Source organism: Aythya ferina (genome assembly GCF_964211825.1).
Source record: "Aythya ferina genome assembly, chromosome: 3".
Lineage (NCBI taxonomy): Eukaryota > Metazoa > Chordata > Aves > Anseriformes > Anatidae > Aythya > Aythya ferina.
The window spans coordinates 85,898,852-85,918,701 of record NC_140298.1 but is presented as its reverse complement, the minus strand read 5'-3'; positions in this window follow the sequence as shown (position 1 = coordinate 85,918,701).

The window sequence follows — 19,850 nt, the reverse complement described above, 5'->3', positions numbered from 1 at the left end:
GATGCCTGGAGGATTCCAGAGAGTCATAGTGTCAGCAGAAATTAAATAGTATTTTGTGAATGGATAAGCAACATCTGTGCACTTCACAGAAATGTACATTTCCTTCTAATCATTTAATGAACATTTCTGGTACTTGATTTTATCTATTTCTTAATCTGCCTTGGATTTATTTATGAAGTAAAAGCTGGTGTTTCATGCAGGGACTAAAGATGGCAGGAGTTTCAGGACTGGGCTTGATATGAGCAAGACATGAGGTCTCTTTAAAACTCTTATTTAAGAAACCAGCAGTTATCAGATTCTCTGCCTTTTTAAAAGAATAATTGTTTAAATAATACTTAAAATCATTCTTTATAAAATGGTCACTTCTATGGGGTAAACAGTTCTGTGAGCCAAATTGTATGTAATTTACCAGTAGATACATTATAACTGTAGTGTTAGGTCAGAGGTTGGACTCGATGATCTTGAGGTCTCTTCCAACCTAGAGATTCTGTGATTCTGTGATTCTGTGATTTTAATTAATAAATACATTAAATAGATACTATTCTTAATGTATTAATATTTTATATTTTTAATCCAATTTATATGATTAAATACATTCATAATATATTAAATTATAGCTGAACATCACACAGAGATTTTCTGTGTTGTAAATGTAATGCGGGGGGGGGGGGGGTGGGGGGTGGGGGGGGGGAAGAAAAACAAAAAGAAAAACAAGAAATGGAATTATTAGAAATAAAGTGTAACTATAATATCTTAAAATCGCTTTCTGAAATTATGTCTTCTCAATCTGTACATTGCAGAGTATGACACTCTGGGTTATAACTTTTTGAAAAATGATTTCTAAGTCTCTGTTTTATGTAAATTGTATCCTCCTCTAGTCTCAGTAGCTCCAGCACATTTTATCACCCTAAGTAGGTTGGAGTTTGTCAGCTTTTTTTGCCTGAACTAGGGGCTGGAAGTTTTCATGAGTACTGCAGCAGTACATTAGGCCTTTTTTCATCTTCTCATTTGAAAATGACTTTACATAATGCACACTGGACTGTGAGATAGGCCTACTGTGCAAGGACTCTTCAGGACTAGTAAATCTTATGAAATAGCTTCTGGCAATCTGGTACATTTTCAATAACAAGCAGCAGGCACTGGCACCCTATTTATGTGCCTTAAGGTTTAGAGTATTTAGAGGTATTAGCTACTTTGGTGCACTTAAGTTCAACTCTTACCACTAGTTCTGGCTATGTGTAGCAGTGTAGAATACCTTACATATCTTAAGGCAGTCAGTGCTTCAGAAAGTGGAAACCAGACACCAGATAATCAGGTCCCAAAGGGCAGTCCTGTTAAAAACAGTACTAAGCTTGTAGGGTGCATTTTTGGAAGTGATATGTATTCCAGTGACAATAGGGAAAGTCTTCAAAAGCAAAAGTTAGGAGTTAACATAAAAGAGTAAACCCTATATGAGGGTTGTGTGATTTTCCAATGCCTTCTTCCCCAGCCTTTCCAGGAAAAGGTTGGTTTTGAGCTCTATTGCAGTAGAAATTGCAGAGACCTTTGTTAAAGATTTAGACCCTTAAGACCCCTATTAGAGATTTAATAGGGTGAGGAATCTGCTCTACCTAGGAAAGATGATAGTTTATACATCCCTCCACATTCCTGGAAGCAGTAAATTTAGATCAATGGAAGGCTAAGACAGTCTGAAACAGTGTTGATATCTTGAGTAGTACTTAAAGCCTGCCAAGGCTCTCTGTCCCTGAGGTCACCTGGCACAGCATGTCCACAGGACTGAGTGGTCTTCCATCCCAGAACGAAGCATCAGCACCCATATCACCTATAGGATATGACATATGATATAGGACTGGCCCATGTCAAACCTGAAATATCGCCTGGGAGGAAAGCTAGTTGTCCTAGGTCAAAACCATGGAGCATACTAACAGTTTTACAGTGTTAGTAATTACTTGCCAATGCCCAGACATTGCTGAGACCCCCGGTCCTGTTTGTTTATTGATACAGACTTTACCGAAGACTACAGTGGAACAGATGCCTAGAAACTACAGAATTACAGACAGAAAAAGGCACAACTAAGGCAGTGGATGTATTCAGGTTTGGGCTTCCACACTGAGGTTCAGCGGATTAAGCATAGGTTTAGGATTTGAAAAATAGGGTTCAGACCAGAGATGGCTGCTCAAGACACTTTAGAAAAGTACCTAAACTACAAACGTTTAGGCATACTCTCCTTTTTAGAAGGAGCGAAGGGTTTACTGTAGCATTAATGACATTAAGACTGTCAGATGGTTTCTGCATTTTCTTTCTCAGCTTCTGCTGCATATCTACTGGGATATACGAAGATAATCAGCAAATACCTTTTAAAAGCAGGGTAAGATACAGATATATGTGAATCAACAACCCACGTACGATCTTTCAATAAAACAGTGTTGTGTTGGATCATTTTTCAAAAATTGCTGTATTTAACTGATATTAAATGTTCATGACATCTTAAGGTAAAAAAATGGTTTGGTCAAGGTTGTGGCCAGTTTCAAATGTTACTTTTGCTCCAAAGGTTGTCTTTTCAAGGTTTAGTTTAGGTAATTTCTTTAATATTACTGTACATTACTGAACATTACTATAAAGTCTATGGAAAGACCACTATATAAATGGAATCTTGAACTCTTCACTCTGGCAAACACTGATGGGGTTTAGTGGAAATTAGCAATGAAATATTACATTAAAATGATGACCTCTTATGATGTTACTGAAAAATTTTACCAGTGTTTTTAATAAATAATACACAGGAAACTTGACCAAAAATAATTAAATAAATAAATAAATAAAAATTGGATCACTTGAAAAGTTTGGCTCCTAGCAGGAACTAAGTCAGCAGCACATACCCAGAATCATAGAATGCTTTGGATTGGAAAGGACCTTAAAGATCATCTCATTCCAGTTCCCCGAGGCAGGGACACCTCCCACTAGACCAGGTTGCCCAAAGCCCCATCCAACCTGGCCTTGAACACCTCCAGGGATGGGGCATCCAGAGCTTCTCTGGGCAACCTGTGCCAGAGCCTCTGAGTGAAGAATCTACTTGTTTGAGGATATGTTTGAGGTATGTTTGCCCTGCTCACTAGCTGTCCAACACAGGTGAGAGAGTGTAAGGAAGGTGATGAACTGCAGCTTATACATTGCAATGAGCTGCTAAAGCACACACTGAAATTTTGCTTCACAGAAACCTTTTAAAACTAATCCGGTACTGCAACTATTTTGAGTGTTGAAAGATACGTTTTCTTTCTGAGATATTTTGATTGTTTTGTGCTTACTATTTTTAATGTATTTGCTCATATCTGGTGAACAAAATGTGCCCTGAATCTTCTGAGGCCATTTGCGCAATATTTATATTTCAATTTTATTTCTAAAATAAATAAATAAATCCAACATGCTGGGAGATAGTTTGGAAGGATACACTAGAATTCATGATCCGCTATGATTAAGCTATAAAAAAATCGCAGATTTAGAAAAGACTATATTTACATTTTGCTAGCAGTAGTATTGAATTATTATCAACATTACATTTTTTAATGTATTTTAAAATCAGTGTTTTCAAATAATGCAGAGCACTTACTTGCTTTCCAAACCACTGAAGACTTTGAAAAACTGTCATTGGAAGTGACAAGTTTTTCTGTTTACACATCTCTATTTTCTTTTTAAGAATGAAAAAAAAAAAATCTAATTTACCTTTACATGAAAAGGATCAGTAGTACTTTCTCATACTCAATATTCAAAATTGTTATTTATGAGAAAGTATGCAAAATATGAAAAATATCTAAACAAAACTCAATATCTGGAAACAGATATAGCATATATTTCTTTTAGCATGTGAATTGATGATATTCTACTATTCAAGAATAGAAGGTGACTCCCTCCTCAATTGTTAGAGTCTGTGCTGTACAGAAGACTTCCTCACCAAAAATCCTTGAAAGGAAATGAAATTTCTTGGTCTCCCTGAGTCACTGTCTGTGATTCAGTAACCTCCCTTCCCCTCAATGCTAAGGATCAGCATGTGACATTAACACTCTAACTGTGACACAGATATGCAAGTCTGGTTTGCAGTCTGGATCAGATTTCAGTCTCATTGTAGTTTTGTGCAGTTGGTGTTCTTCACTTTCTTAATGTCACTAGAAAGCCTCCCCAGATTATACCCGATTATTCCAGGAAGTGAAATCAAATTGTTGGTCAGCTTCTGCTCGCATTTATCATTTTGTGAATCTAGTTTTGGTCTTGTAAGCCTTTGTTTGGTTTACAAGACTGTTCCTGTCATTAATATATCTTTTTCATATATATACATATGAGAGTTATCTTACAGTCTGTGCTGTAGTTAATTTTCTGTCCATCTTTTATTCCTGCTTCTTTTCCATTTTTATGTCTATACTTGTTGCAGTTGCTAACATATATCACTGTCATCTCATTCTTTTTTTTCTTTCATTGGTAATACTCTTTGAATCTTTTAGATTTATTTGATGTTTTGGGATTTATTATAAAGCCCAGAGAATATATATATATACATGTATAATTTATTATGTATTATGAGATTTATTATTTATATTATAAATTAATGCCAGAGACCTTTCCAGGTTACTGGATGATCCAAGACTGGTCCAACAGAATTTAATCTAGGGCTTTGGGTCACCAGTGACATTCTGATCTGCAGGCATCAGAACTAGCCATAAGGTTTGAATTGGTGTGTGGAAATGGTTGTAACAAGCTGCTGCATTTTGACTGAAGGTAGGCTGTGTTCTGCTTAGACTAAATGGGTAGAAACTGTCCAGGAGACTGAATGGTGGTTTCTTCCACATATGTTTAGTACAAGGGAGTCTCACCAGACATTCTTGCTCTTCTGTGTGCCTCTTAGAGCTTTTATTCTCTAGGAATCTCAGTCTCTTGTATTTTTATTTTTTTTTTATCCCTGGGAACAGCGGTTGTACTGAGAATTAGCAAGAAGAATTGGCAATATAAATATATTTCAAAGTTGTAACTTAATAGATGAAATGAATATGTGATGAGATGATTCATATATAAGAAACAATACAAACAGCGTAACTTGTACAGAGTGGATAGAAAACAGAAAAAGATGTTACCTATGTGTAACCATACATATTGGTGTTACTTGCTCTAAGAATAAAGAGGAATGCCTCATTGCTCCTGAGTAACATTTAAAGGAGAAAAAGTGCTAATGTTCTGATGGCAATCAATAGTGGGACACCTATCAAAGAGATCATGCAATGGGTCTTTTTTTTGAGCAGAATTATCTAAAGCCCATGATATCAGTGTTTTGATTACAGAAATTTCTCTGTTGAGGAAAGAACAGAGCTGGCTAATGGCTAAATCTTCAAATGTTTTGGTAAAATTTTTGGTACATAAGTTGGAGAAAGCAACAAGAGATGCCATTTTCCAGATTTAATCCTCTAGTAAAGCATGAAGGAAAAAAACAACAGTTAACCTGCGCACTTCATGAATGATCATGAGGCAGAAGAATTCATGATGGAAGGGAAGAAACATACTTCAGCAGAACAGATTATAGAAATTCATAGAACTAGTAAGTGAGATCTTGTGGGAGACAATTCTGAGAGAGTTAAGAACAGTAGGCAGTTCTTTAAAGAAACTATGTTAAATGCAAGTTTATGCAAAACTATGCAAAAGAAACTACATAAAATTGTAAGTTGCAGGAGTGTGGAGGAAGGATGGGAGCTGTAGATCACTCACCAAGGACAAGACTTTTAAGATAAATGGGTGAACATTTGAGGGCAAAGTGAACAGACTAAAAACAAGTGATGTACAGGGGCTGTTTATTCTCAGTATTTTAGTGCCCTAAAATACTGAGATACCTAGATGAAGCTAAAACCAGGTTCACTTCTCTGAAAAGTGAAGGCTCCTGTCAAAAAAAAAGCTTGGAAACCTGGTAGTTTTAGTTCCTTTTTGGTTTACTGTACATGTTAATCATGAGCAGCTGTTATAACAAAACTAGTATCCTTTAACAAAACGGGCAAGAAATATGCTGAGAGGGGAAAAAAGATATCAGAATTTGTGTGGCTAAATTAGATATTTTCTGACCAGCTAGACCAAGATGATATTTGGAAAGTCTAGAAAAGGGAAGTAAGAGTGCCTATCTTTAAAAAGAAATAAAAGAGGGGGGTTAAAATTATAAACCAAACTGTTAATTTCAATTTCTGAAAAAAAATAAAATAACAATAATAATATTGGTTGTGAACATTTAGAAAATAGTACATAAATTGGAGGGAGTTGTCAATAAAAAACGTATCAAGCCAAAATAATTCCATTCTGTTATGAGATAACAGTTCATGGGGCTACATAAAGTTGTTGATGCCACATTTTGATTTTAGTGAGTCTTCTGACATGGTCTCCAGAACACTCTCATAAATAAGTTGGGAACATATGGTATATATGAAAATGTTGCAAGTCAACTACAGCAGTACATTGAGTGGGTTTTTTCAGGAATCTGTCCTTGTTCTGGAATTAGTTGATATTTTCTTCAATGACTTAGCTGACAGAAAAGGGAAGGTGCTTATTATATTTGCAAATGACATGCTTGCAAATGACATCTAGCTAGGAGGAAATGCAGGTAGGGGATTAAAATTCAAAATACTAATGATGATTTAGAGAAAAGATATCAGAAAGAGGAGACTGAAATACAATAAGAAAAAAAGTGTGTGGCTCTCTACTTCACCAATAATCATCACCTGCCCAAGCACAGGTGCAAGAGTGCCCATGTCCATGCCATCCAGAGGGACCTTGACAAGACTGAGAGGTGGGCCAATGAACTTCATGAAGTTCAACAAGGTCAGCTGCAAGGTGCTGCACCAGGGTCAGGGCAATTTCAAGCACAAACACAGGGTAGGCAGAGAATGGACTGAGGGCAGCCCTGAAAAGAAGGACCTGGGGGTATTGGTAAATGAGAAAATCAACATAAGCTGGCAATGTGTGTTTGCAGCCAGGAAAGCCAATCCTACCCTGGACTGCATCAAAAGAAGTGTGGCTAGCAGGTTGAGGGAGGTGATTCTCCCATCTACTCTGTTGTAATGTGATCCCACCTGGACTACTGTGTTCAGCTCTTTTGCTTCTCATCTACTACAGTCCTGAATCATTCATAAAATAGTAGAATCATGGAATCATAGAATCATAGAACCATAGAATGGCTTGGGTTGGAAGGGACATTAAAGACCATCTACTTCCAACTCCACCCTCTGAGTGAAGAACTTCCTCACAACCTCTAATCTAAATCTCTTCTTTTTCAGTATAAAACCATTCCCCCTCGTCCTGTCATCTGACTGAGCAAAGAGTCACTCTCCATCTTTTTTATAAGCCCCTTATATCTAAAGAGCTACTGAAAAGCTGCAGTGAGGTGTCCCCGAATCCCTCTCTTCTGCAGGCTGAACAGCCCCAGCTCTCTCAGCCTTTCTTCACAAGAGAATATGAGGGAAAGAGACTTGGCAGCTTCATCAGCTAGCTCCTTCAGGACCCTAGGATGCATGTCATCAGGCCCCATAGACTTGTACTTGTTCAGTTTCATCAGGTGTTCTCAAACCTGCTCTTTACTTACAGTGGGAGGGACTTTGATCCTCCAGCTCTCATCTGCAGATTCAGGGAAATGAGAGACACGGGAAGCCTGACTGGTAGTGAAAACTGAGACAAAGAAGTTGTTGAGTACTGCAGCCTTCTCCATGTCTGTCGTTACCAGTTCTCCCTTCTCATTTATCAGAGGGGGAAGACTCTCCTTGGCCTTTCTTTTCTGGCCAATGTACCTATAGAATTCCTTCTTGTTATTTTTTGCATCCCTTGCCAAGCTCAGTTCCATCCGTGCCTTGACTTTCCTTATCCCATCCCTGCACAACCAAATGATTCATAACTGTTAACTCAATGGAAAAGATACCATCTTATATTTATATAGTCACTTATTCTTCATGTGGAGTGGTAGTATCATGTACTAACAAGCAGCCCCTGCTGAGAAGCAACACAGGATATATCTTTTTTGATTATATTTCCGAAGTATACAGGGTTTTAGAGCTGAATTCAGATTTGCTAAAAATCATACAGCATATTGTAAAAAGTGTATAATTTCATTTTTAGAACCACCTTAAATATTTCATAGGGAATTTATGCTTTTCTGTTTAAGATGTGTCCTTGAGCAGTTGATTACCCTCATCTCCTATAGCCATATTCATTACCCAGAATTCCCCATTGTTTCTGGACACAGTTCCTAGCTAGAAGACTATTCTCAGGCATTATAGTCCCCCCATACTTCAACTTGGCTGAACATTTTCAGGGAGAGGTGGAAGAACTGATAATAGAGTGTCATGGAGCAATTAAGCAACAGATAGGAGAGCTGTCACTGGGGTGGAGTGCTCCAAACAAGCTCCAGCAAAGCCTTTCACCAGGCCTTTCACATTTAAGGAGAATGAGAGATTGTGAAGAATTCTGCTACTGTCATTTCCCATCTGTATCATAGTAACAGGAATGATACAAGCTTTCACAGTACTGACAGTAACTGGAGTCTTACTGTACCACACAAGACTAGTACATGTTCTCTATGTGAAACACAAAGTACAGTAAGTATTTTCAGGAAAATTGTAAAGGTGTTCATGAATTACATTGAAATTATATTGATTCTGTGAGTCTGTGAATTTCTTTCATTTCTCTCAAAAAGACGGTTTAGTTGCTGTGCAGCTAAACAAGTCAGTCTCTCAAGGGGAAATATGTTGTAAAGTGTAGTAGTGATAGAAAGGCCCTCTGATAAATGACTAGGTTACTGTATAATTCATTACCTTACCCATCCCCAACCTTACAAGTCATCACTAAGGTCTACCACAAAAATGTAACTGACTTCTAATGCTGAGGAATTAAGGCTTTACAAATGGATTTTTCATAAATAAATCACATAAAATCCTCTCGTTCAAGTCCTCAAGCTGATGTCATGTCATTGGGAATAAAGGTACATTTGATAAGACTATGAGAAATACATTTACTGGCAAACTACTCTTCTATACTTCTTGTATTATTATCATTTTGAATCTAAAATATCTAAAAGCAGTTGAAAGCTGCTTAAGAGGTTGGGATGTTAAATTAATCAGAGATGATGGATTACTGTGCAGATGAGATTGAGTGATATCATGAATTCTTGGCATGTGACTCCGAAATTAAAGGTAATGTCAAATTGTGTGATTGGTATGTCTATAAGACATTTATAACCCAGAATTATTATGTAAAGTAGATGATGTGATATTATTTTCCCCTTGGTTTTAATAGCCTGTTTGTCGAAGAAAAAGCAGAGTAATTAAGTCAGTCTCTGTATGAAAGTCTGCAAGGAATGGTATCAGTTTGACCTGAATGTGAAGACCCTCCATATTGCTTCAGCAGGAGTTTGGAAGCAGTGAACCAGTCATACCTATCCTGGCTTTCAAGTTGGCATTCGTCACTCAAAGGTGGAATCCTAGTGGACTCTTTCCAGGCTGGCATGTAGGGACCCTGCCACTTTGGGCTGACAATAAGAATTGTGTGACAGGCTTGAATCATTGTTCTACTCTTTTCCAGTGTGTTTCTTTGCACACCCTCAACTAGAAGCATAATTAACAATAGGATGCTGTCTTTAGGACTGAGCTAACTTAAGGGAAAAACTACACTAAGGTATTTTTACATTAAGATAGATTGCCCATAGTCAAAAACAATAAAAAGTAATACACTGCCATTCCAGTGATGATGAAAGTTATAATACCAGTTTCATTTATCAATGTTGGTCTGAATTTTTGTACTTCAGATACAGATTAATAAGAGCTTGAGTTACACATTTTATTAAATAGAAAAACGTAATTGTTTTGTTCTCTGGTTTAGGAGCACAGATGGAGTGTAAAACAGGGCAGGTGAAGGAGACTTAAACACAGATTTGTAACAATTTATAAGTTGGATTACAACTTGTAAGTAAGAGCCATGTGATATAAATAAATCTTTCCTCCGTGGCACATTTGAGCTATATATTGGATATAAAATAGCAATTAAATGGCTGGAAAGCAGCTGCTTGCCTGTCTGTAAGACATCTGGCTTTTTTCCTCGGCTCAGGAAGAACTTGCTGCTACGGCCAACTGTTGTGTTTTGGGGACCTGTTTTATTTTCCAGCACAAAATGTAAGTGTAATATGACACAAACTGATTTCCTCTTTTGGATTGCTTAGAAATTTTAGTTTCCTTTTTTCTTTCCTTTTATTTTATGTTTTTCTTCTTTTCTTTAAGATCTCTACTGCAGAGACCTCTGTTGCTTCTGCCATTCTTTTCTGCTGCCGTTCCTTGCCAGACTTCTGACCTCTGACCTGGTTGGTTTAATCGTTATATTTGGCATATATATATATATATATATATTTAAAGGCAGGGAATATATTATGTATTATATATTGTATATTATATATTATATATTATATATTATATATTATATATTATATATATATTTATATATATATTATATATAATATTTTTATATATTATATTATATATATTTATATTTATATATATAATATATATTATATATATATATATATATATATATATAATATTTATAATATATAACATATTATTATATATTCCCTGCCTTTAAAAGGCCCAGCACCTTGTCTCAGTGGTCTCAGTATCTCAGTGGTGTTATTATTATTTAATACAGGCCAGGGAAAGATCATGATGAAATACTTGTTTTATGAACTAAATACAGCCATCTGAACGCTTTTGAGTCTGGAGGCTGCACCTATGCTTATGGAGGCTGTCAGCATGACTATCAGTGCTGTCTCTTGGTGCTGTCTACTAGCCTGGAGTCATAGGGGATGTTTTCTTTATATCTTTGCTGATTTCTCACCCTCATGAGGAATGTTGAAGTGTTGAAACTGTTTGGAGGCATTCACTTGTTGGAGAGACACACAGTGTAACAGTATGAGCTAAAGCTCACAAACTAAAATTCTCTCTTTTTAAGGAACGTAAGAAATATGTTTCCTTTCTAATATGAGATGAATGGAACTTCTGTATTTCTGAAAACCATTGAGCTAACTGAAAAGTCAAAAAGCCTTCTGCTTTTATTTTCTATTTTGTATTTCCTTTTTTAAAAAGTTTCATGAAACAATCACTGACAGACAAAGAAGCTAAAGATCTCTCTTTCCCACTTTTTTGCTCAGGACTGGTTAGTAGTAAAAATATGTTATCTCTTCTGGAGAGATTACATGCTTATATATTTTTCTTGTGAATTTTGGGGAGTTAATTGAGCTATAATCTGGCATCCTGTTTATCTGTGTAAAAAAACAAATTAGGTATTTTCTGTGGTATCTCTTTTAGAATAAATTATGGAAAGAGGATCATTACATATAATTCTAGCAATGTAGAATGGATCACAGAATGCACATCAAAGTTGCTTTCAGCAGTGATAAAATGTAGACCTCTGTAAATTCACTGTTAAAGTTATCACTTTAAAGTTTTCACTAAATTATTACTGCAATTGAATTAACAGGCTGAGACAACAGGGTGAATATTTAAGGAGTTATTCAGCGATGTTATGTTCCAGATAAGTTCCTTCAGAAGGAAGGAGAAGCTGTAGCTGTAGTAGAAGAAAGTTTCTCTTTTTACAATGTTTAGTCAGAGGCATGTTTATTTGAAGACTCATCCCTTGTTTGTACTGCATTGGTGGTAAAATGAGAGGAATCTCACAGTGAACAATTAAATTTAATCAAAACCATCATCAATTTTAGTTAAGAAATATATATGTTCAAGTAGTTTTGAAGGAAGCGTGCACTCTTCTGTCCTTTAAAATTACATAATCTGATTTGGGAGGGCACATTTGTGGTGTCTCTGTGGTAGAATTTCTATTAAACTTATGTAAATGCTCCCATTCTTGAGAAAATAAGCCAGATGAGTTGGTTTGAGACATTCATTAAAGCCTACTCCAAAACATGTTTTATATGAAAAATGGTTTTGCTACTGAGAATGATTGGTATGTCAAGAATTTCATTTCAGGCAACATTTTTGTTATTAGAACAAGCTTCTGTTGTCTACTCAGGGGTTTTGTTCAGAAAGATATAAAGCAAGATAGGAAAAAAGAATCCTTCCAGTGTTCTTATCTACTATGCAGTACTTCTATTGTAAGCATAGATAATAACAATTCTAATATTTTTTTCATTTCCTTGGGTGCTGCTTCTTATAATGGTCCTTATGATTTTACTGTTGCTTCTCTGGTGGCTAGAAAAATAATCAAAGAGCTTGTTTGTCAGTGAGCAGTGTACTTGTTTATTGATAACTTAGAGCTGGAAGTCTTAAAGGTGATCTTTTAAATCCTTTTTTACCTTTTTGTATTTCTTGTGTAAAATATAAAGACAATCACATTAAAATTTTTCCTTATTCATTTCTGCATCATTAAAACCTGATAGGACCATTTCTCTCCTCTTTACATTTTGAAAGGCTACCAGTTTTTGAGAAGAATAGAAGGAAGGGAGCATAGGGTATGTCTTCTGGTGACATCAGGCTCAAACTGCCCCAAGAGGAAAATTAACTGTAAATGGGGAGGAAAATGAGAACCTGATTAAAGCCAAAAAAAAAAAAAAAAAAAAAAAAAAGAGAGAGAGAAAACAAAACAAAACCCACAACAGACTCATAATTTGTGAATTTGTGAAGTGGGTTTCTGTGGTTTATGCATTGTTTTGTTTTTGTTTATATCCTGTCCCACCCTTGCCCTTCTGGAGATATTATTAATTCATATTATGGCAGACACCTACTATACTTTTTTACTACAGTGAGTATTTTCTATTTTTTGCACAACCCTTGTTTCCTGAACAGCAACCACATTTCCAGAGACTGTTTGCATATGCCAGCAGCAGATAAAGTTAACATGTCAAGCAGCTGGGGCAGCTAAGAAATGGGGGTAACGCACTGGATGGTGCTTAATCTCTCTCCTTTTTTTTTTTTCCCCCACATATTCATTTATTTATTTACTTTTTTAAAAACTAGACTAGAGAATGAAAGCTTGTAATACTTGCTGGGACATAAAACATCTGAGTAATATATGCTGCCTCTGATCATAGGTTTGCAAGACAATGTTCATCACAAGATCTTCACAACTACTGGACATAAGTCACAGCATAACATCATCACTGGATCACATGAGCTCCCTGGATCTACTGTTAAAATATTACATGGTAGCTAATTGCAACAAGCATTTTCTTAATGCAGCTTTTGTCTTCTCTAATGTGCACAAAGTACAGTGTCATGGCCAGTAAGCTATATTGCTGGAGCTTCTGAAAACCCAGGAATTGTTTGGACATCATTGGAAAAAGAAAACTAGAAGGAAAGGAAATAAAAGGATAATGAAAGAGGAACTTGAGATGACCTTGCCACCCAGTGTTTCCTCTCAGGTCAATGTTAAATAAAGAAAGGAATGGAATAAAGGATAACCAGCAGGCTTCTGCTTGCCAGCTGAGCAAGCTACACACTGCATCCTGGAAGAGTCCTGGGGCGTGTTTAAAATACTCCTCTACCCTATCTCCAACCAACAGGATCCTGTTATTTCCAACCACTTCCCTGCTTGCCTGTCTCTGAATGTCAGTCTTAGTTAAAGTTGACAGCAAAGCATTTAAAGGATCTGTAATAATTAGTGGAGGACGTTTATTATCATTTGGAACTGTGCTTGATTATTTAAAGGTCACCTCTCTTCTGCACATAATCAGTTTTCTTTTCTTTTGTTTTTACTTTAACATCTGCAAAACTGAAATAATTAATGGGAAAGTAAATATGGGGGCAAAAATGACTTATATACAGATCACAAAATGGCTGGTTTAGAAAAGGCTTCTGGAGGTCATCTGGTCCAACCCCCTGCTCAGGCAGGAACACCCAGAGCAGGTTGCCCAGGACCATGTCCAAGTGGTTTTCAAAGGTTTCAAAGGGTGGAGATACCACAGGTTCTCTGGGTGACCTGTGCCAAATCTTGGTCACCCTCACAGTGAAAAAGTGTTTCCTGTTGTTCAAACAGAAACTCCTGTATTCCAGTTCATGTCCATTGCCTCTTGCCCTGTCAGTTAAGGAGGGGATAATAGCCAGCTGTGAACTAAGTAGATGGAAGTTAATTTATATATTTTATTCTAATGTCTAACTAAAGTATGCAGCACAGGAAAGTCTCTGGCAAAGTCTTTGGTTCATTTCAGGGAAAGGAAGGTGTGAATCTTTCAGTTCATGCTGAAATGCCCTCAGCATTGCCAGCCAATCATGGATGCAGGTATTGGCACTAGATGTGTCTTTAATTCCAAAGGTGTAAAATATTACCTTCAGTCAACTCCATGAGCATTCATTTTTCTTCCAGAATTTGGGTCTGAAACCCACAAATCTCAGCATAAAGCACCACACAAATCTTTAAAACTGGTGTGCTGCTTTTAATTCCCTTTCCACCTCTGCTGAGCTGCTATGCTTTAAATTGTTGCTACAGCTTCCTAATTGACCTCCCCAGCATTATAAGTTTTGGGGTTGAACTGTTGAATAATATTAATATTATTCAACAGTTTCTTCTTGCTTGCAGGGTGGAAGATAATAGCCACATCACAGCAATACAGCACTAATGGCAGACACCAGCCCTGATGATATCATGGCTGTGTCACATCATGCAGAATGCTGCGGGTTGCTGGGTCACAGGGGTGACAGGGAAGATTTTTAGGAAACCTTTTGGGACATTTTTCTTTTCAATAAGGATTGCAGAAGCCTCAGTTCCTTAGGAAAAAAGTCCCCACAGGCCTTTCCAGGCAGACCAGCTCCTTGAGTGCAACGACTCACCTTCCAATATCCTTCACCCCGGTTCCAAATATCCTTTTGATCACAGCTTTCCATTTGAATGGAGAAACTTTGTTACTGATAGCAAATCTGTTTTTCCTCGCGTAAGGCTAGAGTCTATACCCTGCCTTTTTCACTAAACAAAGAGCATGAAACAAAAGGGAATGGCAGAAACATTACAATAGCCCCATCCTTCCCTTTCCACCAATGCATTCACCTACATCTGCACAAAGGAAAACAGAACAGTATTATTCTGTGTTATCTGCAGAGAAGAAAATATAGCCCATCTTTTCTAGTGTCTTGGAGAAAATGTCTGTATTACAAAAAATTCTCAGTCTACCTCTAAGCAACCAGCTCAGGATGCTAGAATTACTTTAATTGTGTTAGCATGGCACTCTCCTAGGTCTATTCATCTGTCTGAGTAGTGCCATCAGCGCAGGGAAAACACTATTAATATAATAGTACTTCTTCAGTGCCTGAGCAAGCTAGCCTGTTCACATCTAACTGATACATTACATTATCTAGACTTAGACTTGTTTTAAGCCTTGTTTCTAAAGCAGCAAGATTACAAGTGTAGAATAACACATACATTCTTGGACAGTGCTAAAAAACATTTGGCACAGGGTAAATAGGTGAGAAAACAAATTCTGAACTGCTGTTCTAATCAGCTCTCACAGCCAGCTGGCCCACAGTCCTGGCTGACCACTCCAGAGCATGCATGATCCATCACTACTGAGTACTTTACACTACGTAAAAAGCCTCTCTGTTCTTAACTATGTACATAAGACTAATCTACACATTCATTTCAAAACCTGCAGGAACAGTTTCTACTAACTATTGTCAGGTATCTTACTGTGTATAGTTTAATCAATTCTGCATTAAGAATCACCTGGTGAGTCTGTGGGATGGCCAGATTTTCCACCCAGGATATTATGCTGCACACTGAAAGGTACAAATGGTGCTGATTATTCTTCCAATTGCAGAAGAAGCTCCCTGGGGCAATCACTGTTCAAAAATCCCAGTTGAATTGTTCCTGTGCCTATTACTCATATGCTTTGTCATGAAGGTGGCTGGGAATTCAGACAGTCACCTTCTATCAGATCAGATCACAGTCTCCAATCAATCCATTGTCTCATCTATGAAGATGTCTAGCAGGAGAGTATGTATAAAACCTAAGGAAGTGCTCCGTGTGGCCATAACAGCACAGCCCCTGTCCCCAGCTACTCCACAATTACAACTATTGGAGAAACCTGAATTTAATTAGTCTGTCTAGGTTTTAGTTTAACTTTCTTATCTCTTGCCAGTGGTTTTAGTGATTTGAACTTCTAGAGAATGATAGTAGGCTAGTCTGGATTCCCCTTCTCTTCCATATGATCAGACAGCTTACAGAAATCTCTGAAAAGGTCCATCAATAATCTTCATGAATTGAGACAGATTTAAGTAGGAAAAAAAGAAATAAACATAAAAGGAGAAAGCAGACATAAGGCTCTGAGCAGCTATGAAAACAGACATGCACTCCAGGTAGCTGTCAAGACTTAGATGAAGCCATTTTCATCTTTTACTCTGAGTGCAGTGGAGCCATCTCTTCTTTATGTTGAAGATCACAAAGGCCTGGGGATGTAGAAGTAGCAGTTGCAATGTTAAAGGTCATTTCATACAATGTTAAAGGTCATTTCAGCCCTTCTCCTGCTGATCCATGTCATGTTGTTGGCAGCCACAGAGATGGAACTGCAGGGTAAGTTCAATGTCCTGAGGGACTTCTCAGAGTACTACAGACATTTGTATTTGGACTTGCCTTGTTTAACATCTTTATCGATGATCTGGAGGATGTGACAGAGTGTACCCTTATTAAGTCTGCACATGACACCTGAAGTGAGGCCTTGTTCATATACTCAATGTCAGGGCTGTAATACAGACAGTCTAGAGGACTGGGTTGACAATTTTGTGTAACTGAGCAAAGACAAAATGCAAAGCCCTGTATGTAGGATGGAATGATACAAGATACAAGCTAGGAGTGTCTGGATGGGGAGCAGCTCTGCAGAAAAGGCCCCTGGGGACCTTGGTGGGCAGTGAGTTGAGTTGAGCCAGCAGTGCCCCTTGCAGCAATAAAGGTCAACAACATTCTTGGGCTCTGTCAGCAGAAACACAACCTGTTAATTGAGTGAAGTGATTATCCTCCTGTACTCCGTACTTATTAGTCCACATCCAGTCTACAGCATCCCATTCTGGGGGGCCCAGTGCAGGAAAGATGCCAATAAACTGCAGAGAGTTCAGTGGAGGCCAACAAGATAGTCAAGTCTTAACCAGATGCCCTGTGAAGAGATGCTGGAGCTGAGGAATCTGGGCTTGTTCAGCCTGAAAAGAGATGGTTTCTCAAGGACATAACAGCCACCCCCAGTGCCTCTGGGGAGGGTATCAGTGGAACAGAGCCAGGTTCTTTACATCAGTGTATGGTAGAAGGATACGAATCTGTGAGAATATGTTGAAACAAGATAGGTTTAAGCTGACTCTTAAGAGAAACTTTTTCCCCATGAAGGTGGTCAAGCAGTGGAGCAGGTTGCTCAGAGGGGTTGACTAGTCTTCCTTGGGGTTTTTCAAGACTCAGATGGATAAATCAAAGAGCAAACTGGTCTGATCTCAGAGCTAATCCTGGTCTGAGCAGGACGTTGGACTAGAGACCTCATGAGGTTCTTTCCCACCTGAGTTGTCTTATGAGTGTATGATTGTCTTGGAAGGCAAGTGATTGCTGGCTGCTGTCATATAATAATTTTCAATCTCAGTATTTCAGTTTGCCTATTGATTTCATACTAATTCTAATCTCTTCATATCTTATCAAAACTGTATCTTTGTTTTTCAGGTATTGTCAGAATTTAGTCTCTGCACTTGAAGGTTATAAAAGACTCAGTTTTATTACTGTTATTATTTTTAATCTTGAATTTTGTTAGCACTAGGTGTGTGTCTTTAATTTCTATTGAGCTTGACAATTTTATGTAGCAAGCTGTCAATGGGCTTAGTTGTCTATGGCAACAAAGCCTAGACCTCCACATGAAAGTAATTGCTATTCTTTACCCTGATTCCACTGTTCTATCCACCTGAATATGAGCATCTGATTCAGAAAGTTAGCAGCAGTCACTAGTGACTAGTAGTCATGAGAAAGTGGGAAAATGGGTCTCAACACTTCCTTGGCTTGACTGACTGTATAGAGCAACAGGGTATCAAGTTCAGAAATTGCTTGCCTGTCAACTTGCACTGTGTCCTACTTGCACTCTAGTGAGAGGAAATCTGCTCAGTTGCTAACTTTTAATTTGTTATTATTTCTTGGTTTTGATAATAATATAAATTTAATTCTTTATATAACTTGGATATAGGCTTATGTGGCCAACCTTGTAGGATTAATAACTAAAGATCTGAATTTAGATTGAACAGATTATTATTTTTCTTTTAACAATTGATTGATAAATATTGATAGAATTGTATTGATAAGCCATAGTGGTAAACCTACACTAAATTGAAATGGCTTTTGAAATGGTAATGTTCTTCAAAATATGCAAGTACACACTATAAGATTCTCTTTCCCCTATTTCTCTACCTGGGACATACTCATGATGATGTCACTGTAAAGAAAGCACACACGAAATAACATATAATATGCATATGGTGTCACTAATGTAACTGATGGACTTGAACTCACTATCTTTACAAAATGACATTGTTACCAAAGAATTGAATCTTTAAATAATCATAAAATCATAGAATTCTTTAAGTTGAAAGGAACCTTAAAGACTATGTAATTCCAACTCCCGCGAGACCAGGTTGCTCTAAGCTCCATCCAACCTGGCCTTGAACTCTTCCAGGGAGGGGGCATCCACAACCTAACTGAACAACCTGTTCCAGTGCCTCACCACTCTCTGAGTGAAAAATTTCTTCTGAATATCTAATCTAAATTTACCTTCTTTTCGTTTAAAATCATTGCTCCTTGTACTGTCACTACAGTCCCTGATAAAGAGTTTCTCTCCTAAGGGGGACTCTAGTCCCAAGGGACTCTAATAAGCACCATGACTTCTATCCATCTAAACTAGCAGTTACCATTCATTAACTTACCTCTGTTGGATTAGTGTTTGGGAGCAGAGGTGATATCCACAGCTCAAAATTCCTTTAATTCCCTATCATTTTTTTATAGCACTTTCCTGTGGTTCTTGAAGAAGAATGAAATGAGGCATCTAATTGCAATTTAGAATTCATTATCCACTCCTTCTACAGGCTACCACAAATTAGCCAGGAGAGGCCAATATCAAATCATTTGGAGAACCTGGCAGAATACCAAGAGTAAGAACAATTACCTGACTTGGAGAAAATAGTAAGAAGTTTGCTTAATGAATTATATAGTTCCTTAAATTAATTTCAACACTTCTGTCCATAAACAGAATTTTAGGTAGTGCTACTGAATATGTAGAGCCACAAAGGAATGCTTTTTAAATTAATTTCAGTCATAAGAATTTGAGGTTTTGCATTAACAGCCAAGAAAAGAGCATTTTCCTATAGGATTTTTTAAGTTTTCCCTGAAGCGTGAATAAGCTTTAATACATACAAGTACTGCATATAAATTAGCAATCACATCTAAAAGCAATGGACTGAAAAGAGGACCTTTTAAAAGGTGACATTTACTTCATCAAGGAAGTGTTCTTAATTGTCAGTAAGTTTATATTTTACTAATAATTTACTATGCTTTTTGCAGAGGAAAATTGCAATGAGTTCTTTCTAAATAGTCAAGATGCATCTAAAATATCCATCTTAAGTAAAAACAAGGCTAAGAGCATTAAATTTCTGCTGAAAGCATGTTTCTGTTTCACTGACTACTGTGCGTTTCCAGGTGTCCCAGATGAAGCAGATGTATGAAGACAGATAAGCTGTTATGCATTTTAACCAGGTGTGAGCCATTTCTGGGAAATTAGATGTAACTTGGTGCTTTCACAACTAGCCGGTTGCTTGCTATTTATTTTATTTTATTTTATTTTATTTTAT